Below are 23,175 nucleotides of genomic sequence, written 5' to 3' on the forward strand. Positions count from 1 at the left end.
CCAATAGAGATGAAGAGATAGAGGAATACCTCATGAAACCATTTGGTTATATGGTTATAGGGAATTTCTGGGATCCTGATTCATTGAGTTTTGTGGACAAAGGGATATGGACTAGAGGTCTCTATGCTCATCACACACAAATCTTGCAGTTTGCCTTGTGGGTGTGTATACTAATTAAGAAGGGCAATATGAATGCTTTCAATTTCTGGAGTCTATTATGTACAACCCCATAGTTATGTGAAAGAATGGGATTATTTGTTGGGATATTCCTAAGTTACAATGTGAGGGAACAGAAATGCAAATGAAAGCAATGATGTGTGAAAGCCAATGGATATTCTTAGGTTGTAGTAATCACATTAAATGCTGGCAAAATTAGTAAGTAGGACTGTGGATTTTCTTTAATACAACAAATTGCAAAGTTAGTTTTAATCACATAAGTAGGACACATGACATAAGACTTTATTGTCTCCTTTATAAAGTAGTATCCTTTCAGCTACAGGGTATATTGTAGTACTTTTTATTTTCAGTTATTCTCATAATTAAGATTATAAATCAAAAAAATAAGAAAATCTTGTATATGAAACTTATATGATTGTATTCTTTATGTGTTGAAGAAAATGCCTATGGTTTAATTTTTATACTATATAATTATTTGTGTTGCTGTTTACCTAACAGTAAGCTTGATCAATTTGATCATGGACTTACTGAATTAATAACATGGACTAAAAGAGTGAGTTTGTGTATCGCTAAGTGTTTGCTTTATAATAGCCAAAACATTCATTCCCCCAACCATGTTAACCCTGAGACGATGTCTACGTTGCTGTATCATCTTTCAGGCAAAGGCATCGGTGAGCCAATTTACTACAAATACACCCCTTCAGAAAGTCAAACTCTGAGCTGCCTGAGGAACACACTTATTGAAGTAATTGAAAACAATTTCGGAAACAACTACTTGAAGTAAATCCTATCACTCTAGTGGCTCAAAATTGAGAAAGAATTCTAAGTTTGCTTGTGGAAAACAAGTAGAATATATGAATCCAGCAATTTTTTCCATGCTACGATATTGCTAACAGGCAAATACAACAATATTTATTCTTTTCTCTCTCTCTCTCCCTCTCTCTCTCCACTCCCTCCTTCTCCCTCATTCCCCCTCTCTCCATTTACAATTGTCGTTTCTTCTTCAAAATAAGAAGAGAATACCATTTATATAAATCCTGAGTTGTATTCATAGTCACATCCCTTTATATGATGGAGTGTTCTTTTTTTCTCTTGTCTATTAGAATAAAATAAGTTATTTTATACTGTTAAACAAAGTAGCACAATTTACTTTACCAGGTTTTCTTTCGAGCTCAACCTTGTCTCCCATATTCAAACTTGCCTGTGAAGACATCTATCTGAATCTGTGAAATCAGTGTTGTGATATTGAAAACACAGAAAGAACCAACAGGAAAGGGGGAGGATTTGTTCTCTCTGGTGCTACACCTGAATCACTTGTCTTCAGAGTTTTAAATGTTATTTTTCATAATCATTGCAGATGGTTGAAGGGAAGGCACTGAGGGAGATGGGTTGATAAGGTGAATGGGGATGGGTGGGTGTGGGAGAGGGGACTGAAATCGATCAGGGGGCATCAATAGATGTAATTGGAAACCTGTAACAGGGAAGGGTGTTGTTCCAGGGAGACCACTTGTAGAAATTCTAGCTGAGATTCCTACTAGCAGGGGACAGAGATCTCAAGACTGAAGTGACCACTTCCTGTAGTCAGGGGGAAGTTCCAGTGGACGGATGGAGACATTAACCCACCCACAAAACCTTCGATACCAAATTTGTCCTGCCTACAAGATGCACAGGGATAAAGATGGCAAAGTGATTGAGGGAATAGCCAGCCAATGCCTGGCTCAACTTGAAACCCACTCATTGTAAGGTAGGCAGCCCCTGACACTATTAATGATACTCTTCTCTGGTCCAGACATGAGCCTGGCATAACTGTCTCCCAAGAAGCTTCATCCAGCAGTGAATAAATGCAGAGACACACATCAAGTGATGCTCAGTGACTCTTGTGGAAAAGTGGGAAATAGAATTGAGAGAACTGGAGTGGTCAAGGACACCACAAAAATACCAACAGAGTCAGTTAGCCTGGGCCTATCGGGGACTCACAGAGACTGAACCACCAAAAAAATGCTATGCAGGGGCTGGACCTAGGCCCCTACACATTTGTAGCAGATGTGCAAATTGGTCATAATATGGGTTCCTTTATAATTGAAGCAGGGGCTGTCTTTGACTCAATTGCCTGCCATTGGATCCCTTTCCCTTAACTGGAATACCTAGTTGGTCCTCAGTGGGAGAGAATGCATTTAGGCCTAAAGCAAATGGATGTTCTAGGGTGAGGTGGAAACCAAAGGCACTCACTCATCTCTGAGGAGAAGGTGAGGGGATAATAGGGAGAAGAATTTGTAAGGATGTGACTGGGAAGAGAGGAGGGATGGGGGGCTGTGATAAGAAAGTAAAGTGAATAAATAAATAATTTTTAAAGTAATTTTTGTGCTAGTTTCATAAAAGTATTTTGTCATAGTGTATGAATTGTAGTGAAACTTAATGCCTTTTACCTACATACTTAAAGCCTCAAGCATAGTTTTACTTATTGTTGAATGCGTGACTATATATTCAAAAAGCTATCATCCTGAATCTGAAATTTCTTCAACTGCTGAAAGATCATCAATTCTAAAGTTTCCCAGTTCTGATTTCTTATTCTAATGTGTCTATTGCTTGTGCAACATGCAATTTCCATTTGCATTTCATTCCATAGTCAGCAAATAAAAATTAATATGACGGCTTGTTCCGTGCTGTTACCTACTGTAAAAAACAAAAGTAGTTTTCTGTCTTAATAATATTGAGTTTTCTCTGTGACTTGAACAGGTATATATATATATATATATATATATATATATATATATATATATATATATGGCATGCCAAGGTTCTCATAGTAACTTTTCTCTCAATAATAAAATAGCACTTGGTCTTAGAATTGTATTACAGCTAATGAGCATATGTACATTTCTCTAGTGTAAGGCAATACTTGGCAATACTGCAAATTTTAAACATGTAAAAGAGTTTGGGAGATGCCTGTTGAAAGGACACAGTCTGCATTTTTGTTTGCCACAGTGGATGAAAGTAGGATGCCTAGAAAACACTGAATTCTGTTTAAAATGAAGAAGAGTGGATATTGCAAATTGCAAAGGTTGTGATAGAACTGCTGACCAGGATGTTGAAACAGAAGGAGTACTCTATGAAACACTAGAAGTAGCACACATCCAAGTGGATCCCCACTGGGAAGAGAGAAAACAGATGCTTCATCTAATCTATAATATGAACATAAATAGTGAAACTTATTTGCAGCCCTGGCTAGAGGACAATGCCATTGCCCTCCTGTGCCCCAAATAAGACATGGCTTGGTTGAAATGGCGACTGTTCTGATGTTAGTTAGCTGTAGTAAAGCTATCTGTACTGTCATACCCTAGTCTCAGAAGAATGTGACTGGGCAGATTCTTGGGAGAAAACTATTGTTTAAGATTCAGCTGTACTAGTGCATGACAAAAGGGACAATTTCATTTCAGGCAGCCTACATCATCTTATTCAGACCAATGGGTCTGAAATGGCTGGGTGTGGAGACTGCATGAATCAAGGCAGCACTGAATGCAGAGACGCTGAGGAGCTCAGAGAGCTGGAAATTCCAGCTGTGAAAATATCTGTAGCCAGTGGCTCACAAATCACAGAACTGAGCCCTGTAATAACAGATCTCACTGTTCTTGCTCCTTCCCCCACATCCTAACTCAGAATGCATGCTTTGTTTTAGAAGTTTGTCACCTCAAAGTGCACAGTGTGGAAAATATCCGGAGTGAGACTACCTGGTATATAGTCTCTAAAACTCTAGGTGATCCAAAGTGGCTTCTGATGCACCAAGGAAACTAACTCTAGAGTGAATAGAACAATGTTGAACAATTGAATTGCAACCAAAATGGTCTCAGCACATTTGGACAGGATGAAATAAATAGAAATATTGGTAGTAAAAAATTCAATGAATCAGACAATGGACATAGTTGAAAGCCTTAGAAATAAAACAAGCACTTCAGAAGAAAGATGTCAATGATGCATGTTAGGGTCAAACAAGAATTATGGTTAGATAATAAATAAAAACAATGAGCATGACCATAGTTCCAAAATTTCTGAGCTATATCCAAGAGAAAAAAATTAAGAATTCACAATATTTAAGAAGAAGCTGAGAAAAACTAAAGGAATAATAACCCAATGTAATTTATAATATATAGACTTTTAAATCTAGGGAAAGAAATGGAGGCATAGAACACTTCAATTAGTCATGAACAGATTAAATTCTCCATGTCATAATAATCAGAATCCCCAGACTACAAAATTAAATATATAAGTTATTAGGAAATAACTCCAGTTGACTCACAAAAGAAAAATACATCAGAATGTTAAAACCTTTAATATTGACTCTGAGTTCTATAAAACAGATAATGATATATTCAAAACTTTGCAAATAAATAATTCACGGAAAATTCATCTGTTGTGGTTTGCCCTGGAGTTACCTGTATTTTGATGCTAATTCCACTGCCCCAAGGACAGCTGCCTAGTCACTTACTCAGGAATCAGGTGACTTCACCAGAACCTTCTCCCCATTGAATTTGTAAAATACAGCTGTGGGGCAGGTACAGAATAGAAGGAGGCCTGTCATTGAAGGAGAAGGAAGGATGGGCAGGAGAGAAGTCTGAAGGAAGAGGAGGAGACTGGAATGAAAAGGAGGAGGGGTGGGGGGAGAAGGAGAGAAGCCATGGCAGGACAGTGGAGGCAGATGTTAAGATTCCGCTCTGTGTATTTACAGGTTGTTATTAATGTTCTTAAGGGGTGGATGGTACCGGGATTTGTATGTTTAAGTGGGCAATTATATCTTACCAATTGGGTCAAAAATTATTGTCTTGTGTGTTCTTTTATGTGACGGTTTGAGTGTAGGAAAGTGTGCTGTGCCTGGAGAAACTGGGCCGCCATGGAGTTGGGATGTGTTTCTGCCAAGATATCTAGCAGATATCTTGGGCACTGCAGTGCTGAATCTAGCAAGGTAAAAGACAACAATACATTTTTTATTTTTTTATTTTTACAACAACATTCATCTAACCAGCAAAGAAATCTTTTAACCTTGGAGAAAAAAAGAACATTTCAAAGCAAGAACAAATGAGCAATTGTGAATGCTAAGCCATAAAAAACACTCAAAGGACTCCTATCAAAAGGAGTAAGATAGTATCAATTATGAGAGATCAAGAAAGAATAAAGTGATTGAGAGTATAGATGAGTACAGGTAGACAAGGAAATAATCAGTTATGACAATTTAGTAAGCTAGCAAACCCTACTGTGAATGTGGAAGACGCAAGGAAGATTATGAGTTTCTTCAAGCAGTCAGCCAACAAGAAACAACCAATAACTAGAATGTGTAATTATTTCTCAAGAGTAGCCCTAAATGGAAATAGTTTTATTTTTTTTCTGCTTCTAGCTTGTTTATTAATTTTTTTCTTTCTTTTTATTAACTTGAGTATTTCTTATATACATTTCAAGTGTTATTCCCTTTCCCGGTTTCCGGGCAAACATCCCCCTCCCCCCTCCCCTTCCTTATGGGTGCCCCCTCCCAACCCTTCCCCCATTGCCGCCCTCCCCCCATAGTCTAGTTCACTGGGGGTTCAGTCTTAGCAGGACCCAGGGCTTCCCCTTCCACTGGTGCTCTTACTAGGATATTCATTGCTACCTATGGGGTCAGAGTCCAGGGTCAGTCCATGTATAGTCTTTAGGTAGTGGCTTAGTCCCTGGAAGCTCTGGTTGTTTGACATTGTTGTACTTTTGGGGTCTTGAGCCCCTTCAAGCTCTTCCAGTTCTTTTCTGATTCCTTCAACGGGGGACCTATTCTCAGTTCAGTGGTTTGCTGCTGGCATTCGCCTCTGTATTTGCTGTATTCTGGCTGTGTCTCTCAGGAGCGATCTACATCCGGCTCCTGTCGGTCTGCACTTCTTTGCTTCATCCATCTTGTCCAATTGGGTGGCTGTATATGTATGGGCCACCTGTGGGGCAGGCTCTGAATGGGTGTTCCTTCAGTCTCTGTTTTAATCTTTGCCTCTCCCTTCCCAGCCAAGGGTATTCTTTTTCCTCATTTAAAGAAGGAGTGAAGCATTCACATTTTGATCATCCGTCTTGAGTTTCGTTTGTTCTAGGGATCTAGGGTAATTCAAGCATTTGGGCTAATAGCCACTTATCAATGAGTGCATACCATGTATGTCTTTCTGTGATTGGGTTAGCTCACTCAGGATGATATTTTCCAGTTCCAACCATTACTGCAAAGTTTCTGTAAGGCAAAGGACACTGTGGTTAGGACAAAACGGCAACCAACAGATTGGGAAAAGATCTTTACCAATCCTACAACAGATAGAGGCCTTATATCCAAAATATACAAAGAACTCAAGAAGGTAGACCGCAGGGAAACAAATAACCCTATTTAAAAATGGGGTTCAGAGCTAAACAAAGAATTCACAGCTGAGGAATGCCGAATGGCTGAGAAACACCTAAAGAAATGTTCAACATCTTTAGTCATAAGGGAAATGCAAATCAAAACAACCCTGAGATTTCACCTCACACCAGTGAGAATGGCTAAGATCAAAAACTCAGGTGACAGCAGATGCTGGCGAGGATGTGGAGAAAGAGGAACACTCCTCCATTGTTGGTGGGATTGCAGACTGGTAAAACCATTCTGGAAATCAGTCTGGAGGTTCCTCAGAAAATTGGACATTGAACTGCCTGAGGATCCAGCTATACCTCTCTTGGGCATATACCCAAAAGATGCCTCAACATATAAAAGAGACACGTGCTCCACTATGTTCATCACAGCCTTATTTATAATAGCCAGAAAATGGAAAGAACCCAGATGCCCTTCAACAGAGGAATGGATACAGAAAATGTGGTACATCTACACAATGGAATATTACTCAGCTATCAAAAACAACGAGTTTATGAAATGGAAATAGTTTTAAATTGACAACTAACAACAAAGACTGACTTAACGGGATGAAAAAGCAGGGTCCAACTATCTGTTATTTTGAGAAAAAAAATGCTCTTCAGTAGCAAAAGTAGAGATGAAGAGAGAATTAAAGAATCGATGTCATTATGCCAAGGAAATGGATCAAATGAATTGACATAGGTGACTTATTTATGTTGAAGTAGATTCCAATGCAAAGCTTATCAGAAGTGATGAAGCATACTCACTAAAGAGAGTATTCTATCAAGATGGTATATCAATTATATATAATATTACATATTTTTCAAAGGTTAGATTTTTCAAATTCACAAATGGACAACAATGAAAAATAAAAGAGAGCCACATGCACACTAATAACAGGTGACCCATCAATTGTTACATAATCCAGACTAAAAATTAAATAAACAAATAAGCTTTAGACCTAACATACACAAAGGATCAAATTACTTGAATCAAAAGACTAGTCTAAATAAGAGATTTAGAATAAAACTCTCAGTAGCCCTAGAAACTTTCACTAAAGTAAATCTAAATTAGATAATATTTAGATAATTAGATATATATTTCATCATATCCTAGTACAGTAAAGTTAATATCAATAACAAAAAACCTAAAGTAATTATAGAAACATGGAAATTGAATAATATACTGAAAGTTTATAAGTGGGTTATTGAAGAAATCAGAAAGGAAATTCAATAATTCAAAGGTTGATTTAATTAAAAATGAAAACATATTGATTGAATATCTGCGGAGACATGATGCTCTAAAAGGAAACTTTGTATCTACAGAAACTCAGATGATGTCACTTCAAGAGGAATTCTATGTGCCTCATCAATGATTGAGAGGAAAATTTGGCAGTCAAGCACTTCTCTGTAGATCAGTTGGAATTCATGGCATTGTTTTTCACTTCCAGAGGGGTTCCTTTGTCCTTTCTGAGAAGGAGAAAAAGAAGTAAAGAAGAAGAAGAAGAGGAGGAGGTGGAGGAGGAAGAGGAGGAGGAAGAGGAGGAAGAGGGAGGAGGAAGAAGGAGGAGGAAAAGGAGGAGGAGGAGGGGAGGAAGGGAGGAGAGGGAGGGGGAAGAGAAGGAAGAGGGGGAAGAGGGAAGAGGAAGATCAAAATGTATGTATGTTGTATGTTCATCATGGACAGAGGTGATGAACTGATACTTGATTACATCTAATTTATCCTTGATGTGGTTGACCCCAAGGACCTGCCCTGCACACCTCATGAGAAATGTTCCAGCATAGCAAGATCCTGAAAGTCATCTATAAAAACATTGTGAAGTAGAACCTTGAGCTCCTTTCTGAGTTGGCTGAAAACAAAGAGAACTACAGGAAAATTTATGAGGTATTCTCCAAGAATTTAAAAGTTCAAATCCCTTTAGCGGGAGACCTAATCTCGAGCTCCCTGCCTCCAGCTCACAGCTCCCAAACCCCGTGGGAGAGACAGGTGGGCACTCCTGAGACTGCAGAGCGGAAGAGACCACCAACACTGCCCACCCCTGCCCACATCCCTGGCCCAAGAGGGAACTGTATATGGCCTCTGGGTTCCTGGAGATAAGAGCACAGGAGCAGCAGGTCCCCTGGGTCTGAGACACCACCGGAACCTGAAGGGACCGACTGGATAAACAGTTCTCTGGACTCAAATCTCGTGGGAGGGAGAGCTAAACCTTCAGAGAGGCAGACACGCCTGGGAAACCAGAAAAGACTACACTTTACCCACATTACTGATTCCAGAGGAAAACACCAAACGCCATCTGGAACCCTGGTGCACGGAAGCTCCCTGAAATGGCGGCGCAGATTTTCTTGGTTGCTGCCCCCGCAGAGAGCTCATAAGCAACACCCCTTGAGCAAACTTGAGCCTTGGGACCACAGGTAAGACAAACCTTCCTGCTCCAAGGGACCTGCCTGGTGAACTGAAGACACATGCCCACAGGAAGAGCTGAAGACCTGTAGATAGGAAAAACTACACGCCCAAAAGCAGAACACTCTGTTCCCATAACTGGCTGAAAGAAAACAGGAAAACAGGTCTACAGCACTCCTGACACACAGGCTTATAGAACAATCTAGCCACTGTCAGAAATAGCAGAACAAAGTAACACTAGAGATAATCTGATGGTGAGAGGCAAGCGCAGGAACCCAAGCAACAGAAACCAAGACTACAGGGCATCATCGGAGCCCAATTCTCCCACCAAAGCAAACACAGAATATCCAAACACACCAGAAAAGCAAGATCTAGTTTCAAAATCATATTTGATCATGATGCTGGAGGACTTCAAGAAAGACATGAAGAACTCCCTTAGAGAAACACAGGAAAACATTAATAAACAAGTAGAAGCCTACAGAGAGGAATCACAAAAATCCCCGAAAGAATTCCAGGAAAACATAAAGAAACAAGTAGAAGCCTATAGAGAGGAATCACAAAAATCCATGAAAGAATTCCAGGAAAACACAATCAAACAGTTGAAGGAATTAAACATGGAAATAGAAGCAATCAAGGAAGAACACATGGAAACAACCCTGGATATAGAAAACCAAAGTAAGAGACAAGGATCCGTAGATACAAGCTTCACCAACAGAATACAAGAGATAGAAGAGAGAATCTCAGGAGCAGAAGATTCCATAGAAATCATCGACTCAACAGTCAAAGATAATGAAAAGCAGAAAAAGCTACTGGTCCAAAACATACAGGAAATCTAGGACTCAATGAGAAGATCAAACCTAAGGATAATAGGTATAGAAGAGAGTGAAGACTCCCAGCTCAAAGGACAAGTAAATATCCTCAACAAAATCATAGAAGAAAACGTCCCTAACCTAAAGAAAGAGATACCCATAGGCATACAAGACGCCTACAGAACTCAAAATAGATTGGACCAGAAAAGAAACACCTCCCATCATATAATAGTCAAAACACCAAATGCACAAAATAAAGAAAGAATATTAAAAGCAGTAAGGGAAAAAGGTTAAGTAACATATAAAGGCAGACCTATCACAATCACACCAGAGTTTTCGCCAGAGACTATGAAAGTCAGAAGATCCTGGACAGATGTAATACAGACCCTAAGAGAACACAAATGCCAGCCCAGGTTACTGTATCCTGCAAAACTCTCAATTAACATAGATGGAGAAACCAAGATATTCCATGACAAAACCAAATTTACATAATATCTTTCTACAAATCCAGCACTACAAAGGATAATAAATGGTAAAGCCCAACATAAGGAGGCAAGCTACACCCTAGAAAAAGCAAGAAATTAATCATCTTGGCAACAAAACAAAGAGAAGAAAAGCACACAAACATAACCTCACATCCAAATATGAATATAATAGGAAACAATAATCACTATTCCTTAATATCTCTCAATATCAATGATCTCAACTCCCCAATAAAAAGACATAGATTAACAAACTGGATACACAATGAGGACCCTGCATTCTGCTGCCTACAGGAAACACACCTCAGAGACAAAGACAGACACTACCTCAGAGTGAAAGGCTGGAAAATAACTTTTCAACCTAATGGTCGGAACAAGCATGCTGGAGTAGCCATTCTAATATCAAATAAAATCAATTTTCAACTAAAAGTCATCAAAAGAGATAAGGAAGGACACTTCATTTTCATCAAAGGAAAAATCCACCAAGATGAACTCTCAATCCTAAATATCTATGCCCCAAATACAAGGGCACCTACATACATAAAAGAAACCTTACTAAAGCTAAAAACACACATTGCACCTCACACAATAATAGTAGGAGATTTCAACACCCCACTCTCATCAATGGACAGATCATGGAAACAGAAATTAAGCAGAGACGTAGACAGACTAAGAGTAGCCATGAACCAAATGGACTTAATAGATATTTATAGAACATTCTATCCTAAAGCAAAAGGATATACCTTCTTCTCAGCTCCTCATGGTACTTTCTCCAAAATTGACCATTTAATTGGTCAAAAAACGGGCCTCAACAGGTACAGAAAGATAGAAATAATCCCATGCGTGCTATCAAACCACCACTGCCTAAAGCTGGTCTTCAATAACAATAAGGGAAGAACGCCAACATATACGTGTAAGTTGAACAATGCTCTACTCAACGATAACCTGGTCAAGGAAGAAATAAAGAAAGAAATTAAAGACTTCTTAGAATTTAATGAAAATGAAGGTAAAACGTACCCAAAATTATGGGACACAATGAAAGCTGTGCTAAGAGGAAAACTCATAGCTCTGAGTGCCTGCAGAAAGAAACAGGAAAGAGCATATGTCAGCAGCTTGACAGCACACCTAAAAGCTCTAGAACAAAAAGAAGCAAATACACCCAGGAGGAGTAGAAGACTGGAAATAATCAAACTCTGAGCTGAAATCAGCCAAGTAGAAACAAAAAGGACCATAGAAAGAATCAACAGAACCAAAAGTTGGTTCTTTGAGAAAATCAACAAGATAGATAAACCCTTACCAGACTAATGAGAGGACACAGAGAGTGTTTCCGAATTAACAAAATCAGAAATGAAAAGGGAGACATAACTACAGATTCAGAGGAAATTGAAAAAATCATCAGATATTATAAAAGCCTATATTCAATAAAACTTGAAAATCTGCAGGAAATGGACAATTTCCTAGACAGATACAGGTACCAAAGTTAAATCAGGACCAGATAAACCAGTTAAACAACCCCATAACTCCTAAGGAAATAGAAGCAGTCATTAAAGGTCTCGCAACCAAAAAGAGCCCAGGTCCAGACAGGTTTAGTGCAGAATTCTATCAGACCTTCATAGAAGACCTCATACCAATACTATCCAAACTATTCCACAAAATTGAAACAGATGGAGCACTACCGAATTCCTTCTATGAATCCACAATTACTCTTATACCTAAACCACACAAAGACCCAACAAAGAAAGAGAACTTCAGACCAATTTCCCTTATGAATATCGACGCAAAAATACTCAAGAAAATTTTGGCAAACCGAATCCAAGAGCATATCAAAACAATCATCCACCATGATCAAGTAGGCTTCCTCCCAGGCATGCAGGGATGGTTTAATATACGGAAAACCATCAATGTGATCCATTATGTAAACAAACTGAAAGAACAAAACCACATGATCATCTTATTAAATGCTGAGAAAGCATTTGACAAAATTCAACACCCCTTCATGATAAAAGTCCTGGAAAGAATAGGAATTCAAGGCCAATACCTAAACATAGTAAAAGCCATATACAGCAAACCAGTTGCTAACATTAAACTAAATGGAGAGAAACTTGAAGCAATCCCACTAAAATCAGGGACTAGACAAGGCTGCTCACTCTCGCCCTACTTATTCAATATAGTTCTTGAATTTCTAGCCAGAGCAATCAGACAACAAAAGGAAATCAAGGGGATACAGATTGGAAAAGAAGAAGTCAAAATATCACTATTTGCAGATGATATGATAGTATATTTAAGTGATCCAAAAGTTCCACCAGAGAACTACTAAAGCTGATAAACAACTTCAGCAAAGTGGCTGGGTATAAAATTAACTCAAATAAATCAGTAGCCTTCCTCTAAACAAAAGAAAAACAAGCCGAGAAAGAAATTAAGGAAATGACACCCTTCATAATAGACCCAAACTATATAAAGGACCTCAGTGTGACTTTAACCAAGCAAGTAAAAGATCTGTACAATAAGAACTTTAAGACTCTGAAGAATGAAATTGAAGAAGAATTCAGAAGTTGGAATAATCTCCCATGCTCATGGATTGGCAGGCTTAATATAGTAAAAATGGCCATTTTACCAAAAGCGATCTACAGATTCAATGCAATCCCCATCAGAATACCAATCCAATTCTTCCAAGAGTTAGACAGAAGAATTTGCAAATTCATCTGGAATAACAAAAAACCCAGGATAGCTAAAATTCTTCTCAACAATAAAAGGACTTCAGGGGGGATCACTATTTTTGAACTCAAGCAGTATTACAGAGCAATAGTGATAAAAACTTCATGGTATTGGTACAGAGACGGACAGATAGACCAGTTGAACAGAATTGAGGACCCAGAAATGAACACACACACCTATGGACACTTGATTTTTGACAAAGGAGCCAAAACCATCCAATGGAAAAAAGATAGCATTTTCAGCAAATGGTGCTGGTTCAACTGGAGGTCAACATGTAGAAGAATGAAAATCGATCCATGCTTATCACCCTGTACAAAGCTTAAGTCCAAGTGGATCAAGGACCTCCACATCAAACCAGACACACTCAAACTAATAGAAGAAAAACTAAGGCAGCATCTCGAACACATGGGCACTTGAAAAAATTTCCTGAACAAAACACCAATGGCTTATGCTGTAAGATCAAGAATCGACAAATGGGATCTCATAAAACTGCAAAGCTTCTGTAAGGCAAAGGACACTGTGGTTAGGACAAAACGGCAACCAACAGATTGGGAAAAGATCTTTACCAATCCTATAACAGATAGAGGCCTTATATCCAAATTATACAAAGAACTCAAGAAGGTAGACGCAGGGAGACAAATAACCCTATTAAAAATGGGGTTCAGAACTAAACAAAGAATTCACAGCTGAGGAATGCCAAATAGCTGAGAAACACCTAAAGAAATGTTCAACATGTTTAGTCATATGGGAAATGCAAATCAAAACAACCCTGAGATTTCACCTCACACCAGTGAGAATGGCTAAGATCAAAACCTCAGGTGATATCAAATGCTGGCGAGGATGTGGAGAAAGAGGAACACTCCTCCATTGTTAGTGGGATTGCAGACTGGTAAAACCATTCTGGAAATCAGTCTGGAGGTTTCTCAGAAAATTGGACATTGAACTACCTGAGGATCCAGCTATACCTCTCTTGGGCATATACCCACAAGATGCCCCAACATATAACCAAGACACGTGCTCCCCTATGTTCATAGCAGCCTTATTTATAATAGCCAGAAGCTGGAAAGAACCCAGATGCCCTTCTAGAGAGGAATGGATACAGAAAGTGGGGTACATCTACCCAATGGAATATTACTCAGCTATCAAAAACAATGCCTTTATGAAATTCATAGACAAATGATTGGAACTGGAAAATATCATCCTGAGTGAGCTAACCCAATCACAGAAAAACACACATGGTATGCACTCATTGATAAGTGGCTATTAGCCCTAATGCTTGAATTACCCTAGACGCATAGAACACATGAAACTCAAGATGGATGATCAAAATGTGAATGCTTCACTCCTTCTTTAAAAGGGGAACAAGAATATCCTTGGCAGGGAATAGAGAGGCAAAGATTAAAACTGACACAGAAGGAATACCCATTCCCAGCCTTCCCACATGTGGCCCATACATATACAGCCACCGCATTAGACAAGATGGATGAAGCAAAGAAGTGCAGGCAGACAGGAGCCGGATGTAGATCTCTCCTGAGAGACACAGCCAGAATACAGCAAATACAGAGGCGAATGCCAACCGGAAACCAATGAACTGAGAATAGGACCTCCGTTGAAGGAATCAGAGAAAGAACTGGAAGAGCTTGAAGGGGCTTGAGACCCCATATGAACAACAATGCCCATCAACCAGAGCTTCCAGGGACTAAGCCACTACCTAAAGACTATACATGGACTGACCCTGGACTCTGACCTCATAGGTAGCAATGAATATTCTAGTAAGAGCAGCAGTGGAAGGGAAAGCCTTTGGTCCTGCTAAGACTGGACCCTCAGTGAACATGATTGTTGTGGGGAGGGCGGCAATGTGGGGAGGATAGGGAGGGGAACACCCGTAAAGAAGAGGATGGGGAGGGATTAGGGGGATGTTTGCCCGGAAACCAGGAAAGGGAATAACATTTGAAATGTAAATATGAAATACTCAAGTTATTAAGAAGAAGAAGAAGAAGAAGAAGAAGAAGAAGAAGAAGAAGAAGAAGAAGAAGAAGAAGAAGGAGAAGGAGAAGGAGAAGGAGAAGGAGAAGGAGAAGGAGAAGGAGAAGGAGAAGGAGAAGGAGAAGGAGAAGGAGAAGGAGAAGGAGAAGGAGAAGGAGAAGGAGAAGGAGAAAGAGAAGGAGAAGGAGAAAGAAGAAGAAGAAGAAGAAGAAGAAGAAGAAGAAGAAGAAGAAGAAGAAGAAGAAGAAGAAGAAGAAGAAGAAGAAGAAGAAGAAGAAGAAGAAGAAGGAGAGGAAGAAGAAGAAGAAGAAGAAGAAGAAGAAGAAGAAGAAGAAGAAGAAGAAGAAGAAGAAGAAGAAGAAGAAGAAGAAGAAGAAGAAGAAGAAGAAGAACTGAAAAAAAAAAGTTCGAATCCATGAAGGTTCCACTAATTGTCACCGCCTCTCTGAGCTCCTTTCGGTATCACATCTCTCAGTCTGGAGGTGAGATGACTTCCCTGTCAAAGTATGTGTCTTGCATGAAGGAGACACAGTCGTCTATCTAATATATCACTGGCGAGTGCAAAGATCAAGTGGCCAACCCTGCCTTTGTGAATCATGTACGAGAGTGTGGCTTAGAGGTGATGTGTATGACTGAGCCTACTGATGAGTGCTGCATGCAGCAGCTGAAGGAATTTTCGGGAAGAGCCTAGTCTCAGAGCCTAAGAAGGACCTTACTACTAGAGGGTGAGGAAGAGAGGAAGAAAATGGAGGAGAAAAAGGCAAAGTTTGAGAATCACTGCAAGCTCATGAAGGAGATCTTGGACAAGAAGGGTGGTGAAAAAAGTACCAACCTCCAGTAGGCTTGTGTCTTTACCCTGCTGTATTATAACAAGCACAAATAGACAGTCAACACGGAACAGATCATGAAGGCACAGGCACTGCAGAACAACTCTACAGTAGGCTACACGACAGTCAAATAAACACGTACAGAACAATCCTGATCACCCCATTGTGGAGACCCTGCCAGTGAAGGCTGAGGCAGACAAAAATGACAAAGCTCTCAAGGACCAGTTGATGGTGCTATTTGAAACTGTTCCTCTCTCTGGTTTCTTGCTTGAGGATCCCCAATCTCAGTCCACTTGCATCTACTGCATAATTCAATCACGCTTGGGCATTGCTGAAGATGAGGTGACAGAAGTGAAGCCAAGTGCTTCTCTTCTTGATGAAATCGTCCCACTTGAGCACAATGAGGATGCCTCTCACATGGATGAAGCAGATTACAGGCTCCTATGGAATGCCCATACCCTCTGTATAGCTTCACTGTGGCTTGCAAGCTTTCCTGGCCCTGATCCACCTGTCTCTATGATCATGTCTAGAAGAATCTCTTCCATCCTGTCCTAGTGCCTTAAGGCAGGAAGATCCCCTCCCATAGCAGGGGTTGGGTATTGTGGGTTATGTTTTTTGTTTGCAAAATAAAGGAGATGCAGTTTCTTTTAAAAGAAAGACTCAATATTACATAGATTTTTTCAATTGGAATCTACCAGACCAATAAAGAAATGCTAATACCAGCCTGGTATGATGGTTCATTCTGTTGTTCTCGGACAAGAAAATTAAAGCAAAAATATTTGCTTTGAGTTTAAGACCAGGCCTGGAGATAAAATATAGTGCTATATATAATGCTCAACAAAAATCTGATACATGTAGAGATCCTGGACCAAACAAAAAGAGCCAAAAATGAAAAATCAAGAACAGCTTCAGCTTCTCAAACAATCACATATAACAGAAAAGAAAGTATTACCTGAAATATTATGAAAATCATCTTGACAGCAAAATTATTATAAATACCATAAAGAGAAAATAATATACAAAGATTATCTATGAGCTTGCAAATCAAGAAAATACATGAAAGTCCCTGAAGTATGACACCAGTATTTTCATTTCACAAATCAACTCTGGATCAAAACTGCAAATCAACACATGTAATAGAGATCATAATATGAATCAAGAACTGTAAGAACATGTTCATCTAAATATATAGAAAACGTTGGCGAAGTCCTAAATCCTTTTATGATAAATGCCTAAAGAAACTAGTAATTCAAGAATATACCATAACATAATGAAAGCATGTAGTACCAATCTATAAATAACATTATACTAATTAAAAAAGGAAAAGCTAATTTTGTACCAGTATAATGTTGTTTCTACTGGTATGGTTTCCTAAATTATGTCCTCTAGAAAGTACTCTCTTTAACTCCAAATCAAGATGGAGTTAAAATATCCACTCCCTTTATTGTTAATCAATATAATACTTGAAATTTTATCTAAAATAATAAAGCGAGAAAAATAAATAAAACATACATATAGGAAATTACCATATTATGCATTTTTTAAGATAAAAAGTAAAAGGCCCTAACTCTCTACCAGAAAAATGATAGCCATGACTTTCTAGCAGGTACCCATGAGAAAAAATCAGCACATAACAATTAATATATTGTATAAATAAATAATGAATATCTGAAAAAATGAAAGCAAGGGTGTCTATACATCATTTGAGAAAAAACAAAAATATGAAGACACTCAAGGGGAAAAGACCATACCTGCATATGTCTTACCAAAATTAATACAATGGAAATGACAGTAATGCTGAAGTCAATGTATAGATTCACTACAAGTGCCATAAAAATTCAGATGGTGGCTATATTCCTATTTAGATATCCTGACCTATGACTATATCAGGAAGTGTACTCCCGACCCTTTCCTCCATAAGTTTCAGAGTCTCAGGTATAATGTTGCTAGCTGTGATTTATTTGGAATTAGATAGTGTGCAGGGTGAATAAGAGGAATCAGCTTTATTTTTTAAAGTAGGTATATACAGATGAATATCCTGGTTTCCCGACATTATTTGTAAAAATGCAACCTTTCTGCAATGCATGTTTTTGACATCTTTATGAAAATTGAGGTAGGACTTGTACATGCAAAGACTCATGCGGGACCTCAATTTTCTTTCAATCATAGAAATGACAGTTTCTGTACCAGTATAATGTTGTTTCTACTGGTATGGTTTCTTAAATATAACTTGAAATTGGGTCTAGTGACCTCTCCCCCAGAGTTTTTATTATTCAAGATTGTTTGGGTTGATACTTTTTGTGCTTTCATATGAATTTTAAAAGTTTTTTTTTATTTCTATAAAAAAGTTGCTGGAATTTTCATGGATATTGCACTAAATCCATATGTAGCTTATGATTTAATGGCATTTTCTTAACTTACCTGTGCATGACCATGGGAGGTCTTTTAATTTTCTGGAATCTTCTTCAAATTATTTTTACAGTGCTTCAAGATTTTACTGTAAAAAATTCACTTCCTGCGTTAGATTTAGTTTGAGATATTTTATATTGGAAGTTACTGTGAATGGATTGTTTCCTCACTTTTTCTCCATATGTTTGGTTTTGGTACAGAAGTACAAATGGTGTTTTTGAGTATGTACATGTGTGTGTGTGTGTGTGTGTGTGTGTGTGTGTGTGTGTGTAGATTAGGCCTAGACATCATCACAGGATTTTCTTTCTAGAGTAAATGATGGCTAATGAAGAAACACACAACTATTCAAAATACTGAGATTGTGTTTGTGTTCTCATCCACCAATGAGACATCTATATGACACCCCTCTCAAGGATTGGAGACTATTGTAGAAGAAGTTCTAAAATATTGTGAGAGCCAAAGAGAGTTAAGACTCAGAAAAATAAAACAGTGTATCCTGGGCTTTACATAACTGCCATACACATGAACTAACAGAAGCTGTGTTGTCTGCATATGACCTCTCAAGATCAAGCAAGTCAAAATTTTAGCATAGATGGGAGAAGGTTCATGACCTCCTTCCACTCACTGAGGAACTATGGACAAGACAATAGATGTAATTCACTGTCTCTCTGTCTCTGTCTCTTCCTCTGTCTCTATTTCTCCCTCTCTCCCTCTCCCTCCTTCTCTCTCTCTCTCTCTCTCTCTCTCTCTCTCTCTCTCTCTCTCTCTCTCTCTCTGTGTGTGTGTGTGTGTGTGTGTGTGTGTTTATCATTAAAGCAACTTACAAGTCAATTATACTCCAGTGGATGTTTTCACATCCAGAAGTATTGAATAAAAATTGGAGTTGTTAGTCCCTGATTTTAGTGAAATTGCTTCAAGTTTCTTTCCATTTGGCTTAATTTTGGCTACTGGTTTGCTGTATATTGATTTTACTATGTTTGTGTATGGGCCTTGAACTCTTGATCTTTCTAACACTTTTATCATGAATGGTGTTGGATTTTGCCAAATTCTTTCTCAGCGTCTAATAAGATGATCATCTGTTTTTCTTCCTTTGAGTTTGTTTATATATTACATTGAAGGATTTCCTGTATATTGAATCATCCCTGCATCCCTGGGATGAAGACTATTTGATCATGAAGAATAATCATCTTGGAGTCAGTTTGAGGGAATTTAATTGACTATTTTTACATTCATATTCATACGGGAAATTGATCTGAAGTTCTCTTTCTTTGTTGGGGATTTATGTGGTTTAGGTATAACTGTGATTGTGGCTTCATAGAACAAATTGGGTAGTATTCCCTCTGTTTCTATTTTGTAGAAGTTTGAAGAGTATTGGTATTAAGTCTTCTTTGAATTCTGCACTAAAATCATCTATTCCTGGGCTTTTTTTGGTTGAGAGACATTTAATGAATGCTTCTAATTCTTTAGGGGTTATGTAACTGTTTATATGGTTTATCTGATCCTTATTTAAATTTGGTACCTGGTATCTGTCTAGAAAATTGTCCATTTGATCCAGGGTTTCCAGTTTTGTTGAGAATAGGTTGTAGTACTTAAAGTCCTAGCCAGAGCAATTAGACAACAAAAGGAGGTCAAGGGGATACAAATTGGAAAGAAAGAAGTCAAAATATCACAATTTGCAGGTGGTATGATAATTTTCCTAAGTGACCCCAAATGTTCTTCCAGAGAAATTCTAAACCTGATTGACAACTTCAGCAAAGTGTCTGTGTATGCTATTAACTTAAACAAGTCTGTAGCCTTCCTCTACTCAAATGATAAACAGGCTGAGAAAGAAACTAGGGAAATGACACCCTTCACAATAGTCCCAAATAATATACAATACTTCCGTGTGACTTTAACCAAGCAAGTGGAAGATCTGTATGACAAGAATTTCAAGTTTCTGAAGAAAGAAATTGAAGATCTCAGAAGATGGAAAGATCTCCCATGCTCATGGATTGACAGGTTTAATATAGTAAAAATGGCCACCTTGCCAAAACCAATCTACAGATTCAATGCAATCGCCATCAAATTTCCAATTCAATTCTTCATAGAGTTAGAGAGAGCAATTTACAAATTCATTTTGAATAACAAAGTCCAGGATCAAGCAGTATTACAGAGCAATAGCACTAAAAACTGTATGGTATTGGTACATAGACAGGCAAGTCGATCAGTGGTATAGAATTGAAGACCCAGAAAGGAACCCAAACATCTATGGTCACTTGATCTTTGACAAAGAAGCTAAAATCATCCAATGGGAAAAAAATACAACATTTTCCACACCTGTGTTAGTTCAATTGGCTGTCAGCATATAGAAAATACAAATCTATCCATTCTTATCTCCTTGTACAAAGCTCAAGTCCAGGTGGATCAAGGACCTCCACATACAACCAGATTACTGAAACTAATCAAAGAGAAAGTTTGAAAGAGCCTTGAACAAATGGGCACAGGGGAAAATTTCCTGAAGAGACCACCATTGACTTATGCTCTAAGATCAAGAATCAACAAATGGGACATGATAAAATTGCAAACTTCTGGAAGGCAAAAGACACTGTCATTTGGACGAAATAGCAACCAACAGATTGAAAAAAATATGTTTACTAATCCTTCATTTGATAGAAGGCTAATATCCAATATATACAAAGAATTTAAGAAGTTAGACCCCAGAGGATCAAATAACCCTGTTAAAAATGGGATACAGAGCTAAACAAAGAATTCTCAACTGAGAAATACTGATTTGCCATGATATACCTTAAGAAATGTTCATCATCCTTAGTCACTGGAAAAATGTAAATCAAAACAACACTGAGAATTCACCTCACACCAGTCAGAATGGCTAAGATCAAAAACTCAGGTGACAGCAAATGCTGGCGAGGATGTGGAGAAAGAGGAACACTCCTCCACTGATGGTGGGATTGCAGACTGGTACAACCATTCTGGAAATCAGTCTGGAGGTTCCTCAGAAAATTGGACATTGTGCTACCAGAGGACCCAGCTATACCTCTCCTGGGCATATACCCAAAAGATGCTCCAACATATAACAAAGACACATGTTCCACTATGTACAGAGCAGCCTTATTTATAATAGCCAGAAATAGGAAACAACCCAGATGCCCTTCATCAGAGGAATGGATACAGAAATTGTGGTACATCTACACAATGAAGTACTACTCATCTATCAAAAACAATGACCACCATGGATGAAAACCGGATAGCTACAACTACATAAGCAACACAAGCTTACAAATTATTGGAAACCGAACAACCTACTACTGAATAACAATGGGTGAAGACAGTAATTCAGAAAGTAATTAAACCTTTCAAGAATTAAATGGAAATGAAAGCAAACCATACCCAAAACAGGGGGATACAATGAAGGAAGTTTTAAGAGTTGAGCATATAGTACTCAGTGCCTATACACACACATACACACACACACACACACACACACACACACAGAGAGAGAGAGAGAGAGAGAGAGAGAGAGAGAGAGAGAACAAATTTTGAAGAGATGTCATATCAGTAACTTTCTAGCATGCCTGAGAACTAAAAATAGATGAAATGTCATAGGAAGTGAATAAAAATTATAATAAAATTCAGATATGAAACCAATAAGATAAAAACACTGCCAACACAAGCAACAATATCATTGAAATGGAGTCAGATCTTTAAGTTAATAATTTTACAAACCATTAGCTGAATTGTCTAAAAGACAGAGAGAAAAAGATTCAAAGTAATAAAACTTAAGGTGAAGAGGTCATAACAACATGCATTGAGAAAGTTCAAAGAATCCTAGAGACTCATTTCATGAAAGGGATAATTTTATGTGTAGATATCACATATCACATTTTAACCAAGATTAGATAAACGTTTAAATAGACACTCAAACCCTAGTGAAGTAGAAATTTGAAAATCTTCCAACCAAAATAAGCATGGAGTCAGATTCTTTTAGTGTCTAATAGTTGGAGACTTTCAAAGAAGGCATAATGTCAAAATTCATCAATTTCTTTCATAAAATGAAAACAAGAGAAATATTCACAGCTTATTATATGAGGCCACAGTTACTTTGATACCCAAAGCATATAAAGACCCAAAAGGAAAGAGAACTAAGTTCCAATTTCTATTATGAGCATAAATGCAAAATTTTCTCATAAATATTTGCAAACCAAATTCAAGAACACATCAGCAAGACCATCCACCATGACCAAGTAGCCTTCACTGAAGAGATGCAAGGATGGGTCAACATATATATATCAATAATAGCATCCATTACAGAAGCATGCAGAAATACAAAAATCACTATATCACCTCATCAGATGCAGAAAAAGCCTTTGACAAAGAACAAACATCTCTTTATTATAAAATTTTGATGAGACCAGGAATAAAGGGGACATACCACATTAAAATGAAAGGAGTTTACCAAAAGCCCATCTCCAACATCAATTTATATAATAGAGACACAAACCAATTCCACTAAAATCAGGAGCAAGACATGGTTGACCACTCTACCTATACCAATTTAATGAAGTATTTGGAGTCTAATTAGCACTATGCTAATTGAAGAATATAAAGAATGTATATGGTATGAAAAAATTGTTTTCAATAAAAGAAAAACATAAGAATTTTAGTGCGTGTGTGCATATGTGTGTGTGTGTGTGTGTGTGTGTGAGAGAGAGAGAGAGAGAGAGAGAGAGAGAGAGAGAGAGAGAAAGAGAGAGAGAGTTTGTGTATGTTTGTGTGCTTGTATATACTGTGTTTGAAAGACTTTGGGGATAGAATGAAAAAGACAGATATTGCAAGTTAATTAAAATTCAGGAAAAGTCTGAAGCACATCATGTAGCAGCAGAAGTCAGAACCTAAATTTGAGGAAAAGCATTTGGTGAGGACAAACAAATCCACACATACATTAGGCACATAAAGAAAATGACACTGTACCAATCTCTGATGAAACAGCCTGTCTTAGA

At 38.1% G+C, this 23,175-nt stretch overlaps 1 pseudogene; it reads left to right on the plus strand.

The window, feature by feature from the left end:
- Positions 1 to 808: 808 nt before the first annotated feature.
- Positions 809 to 16,324, plus strand: Hsp90ab1-ps20 (heat shock protein 90 alpha family class B member 1, pseudogene 20; annotated as a pseudogene).
- The last annotated feature ends 6,851 nt before the right edge of the window (positions 16,325 to 23,175 follow it).

Source organism: Rattus norvegicus, chromosome 9 (genome assembly GCF_036323735.1).
Source record: "Rattus norvegicus strain BN/NHsdMcwi chromosome 9, GRCr8, whole genome shotgun sequence".
In the NCBI taxonomy this organism is placed as follows: Eukaryota; Metazoa; Chordata; class Mammalia; order Rodentia; family Muridae; genus Rattus; species Rattus norvegicus.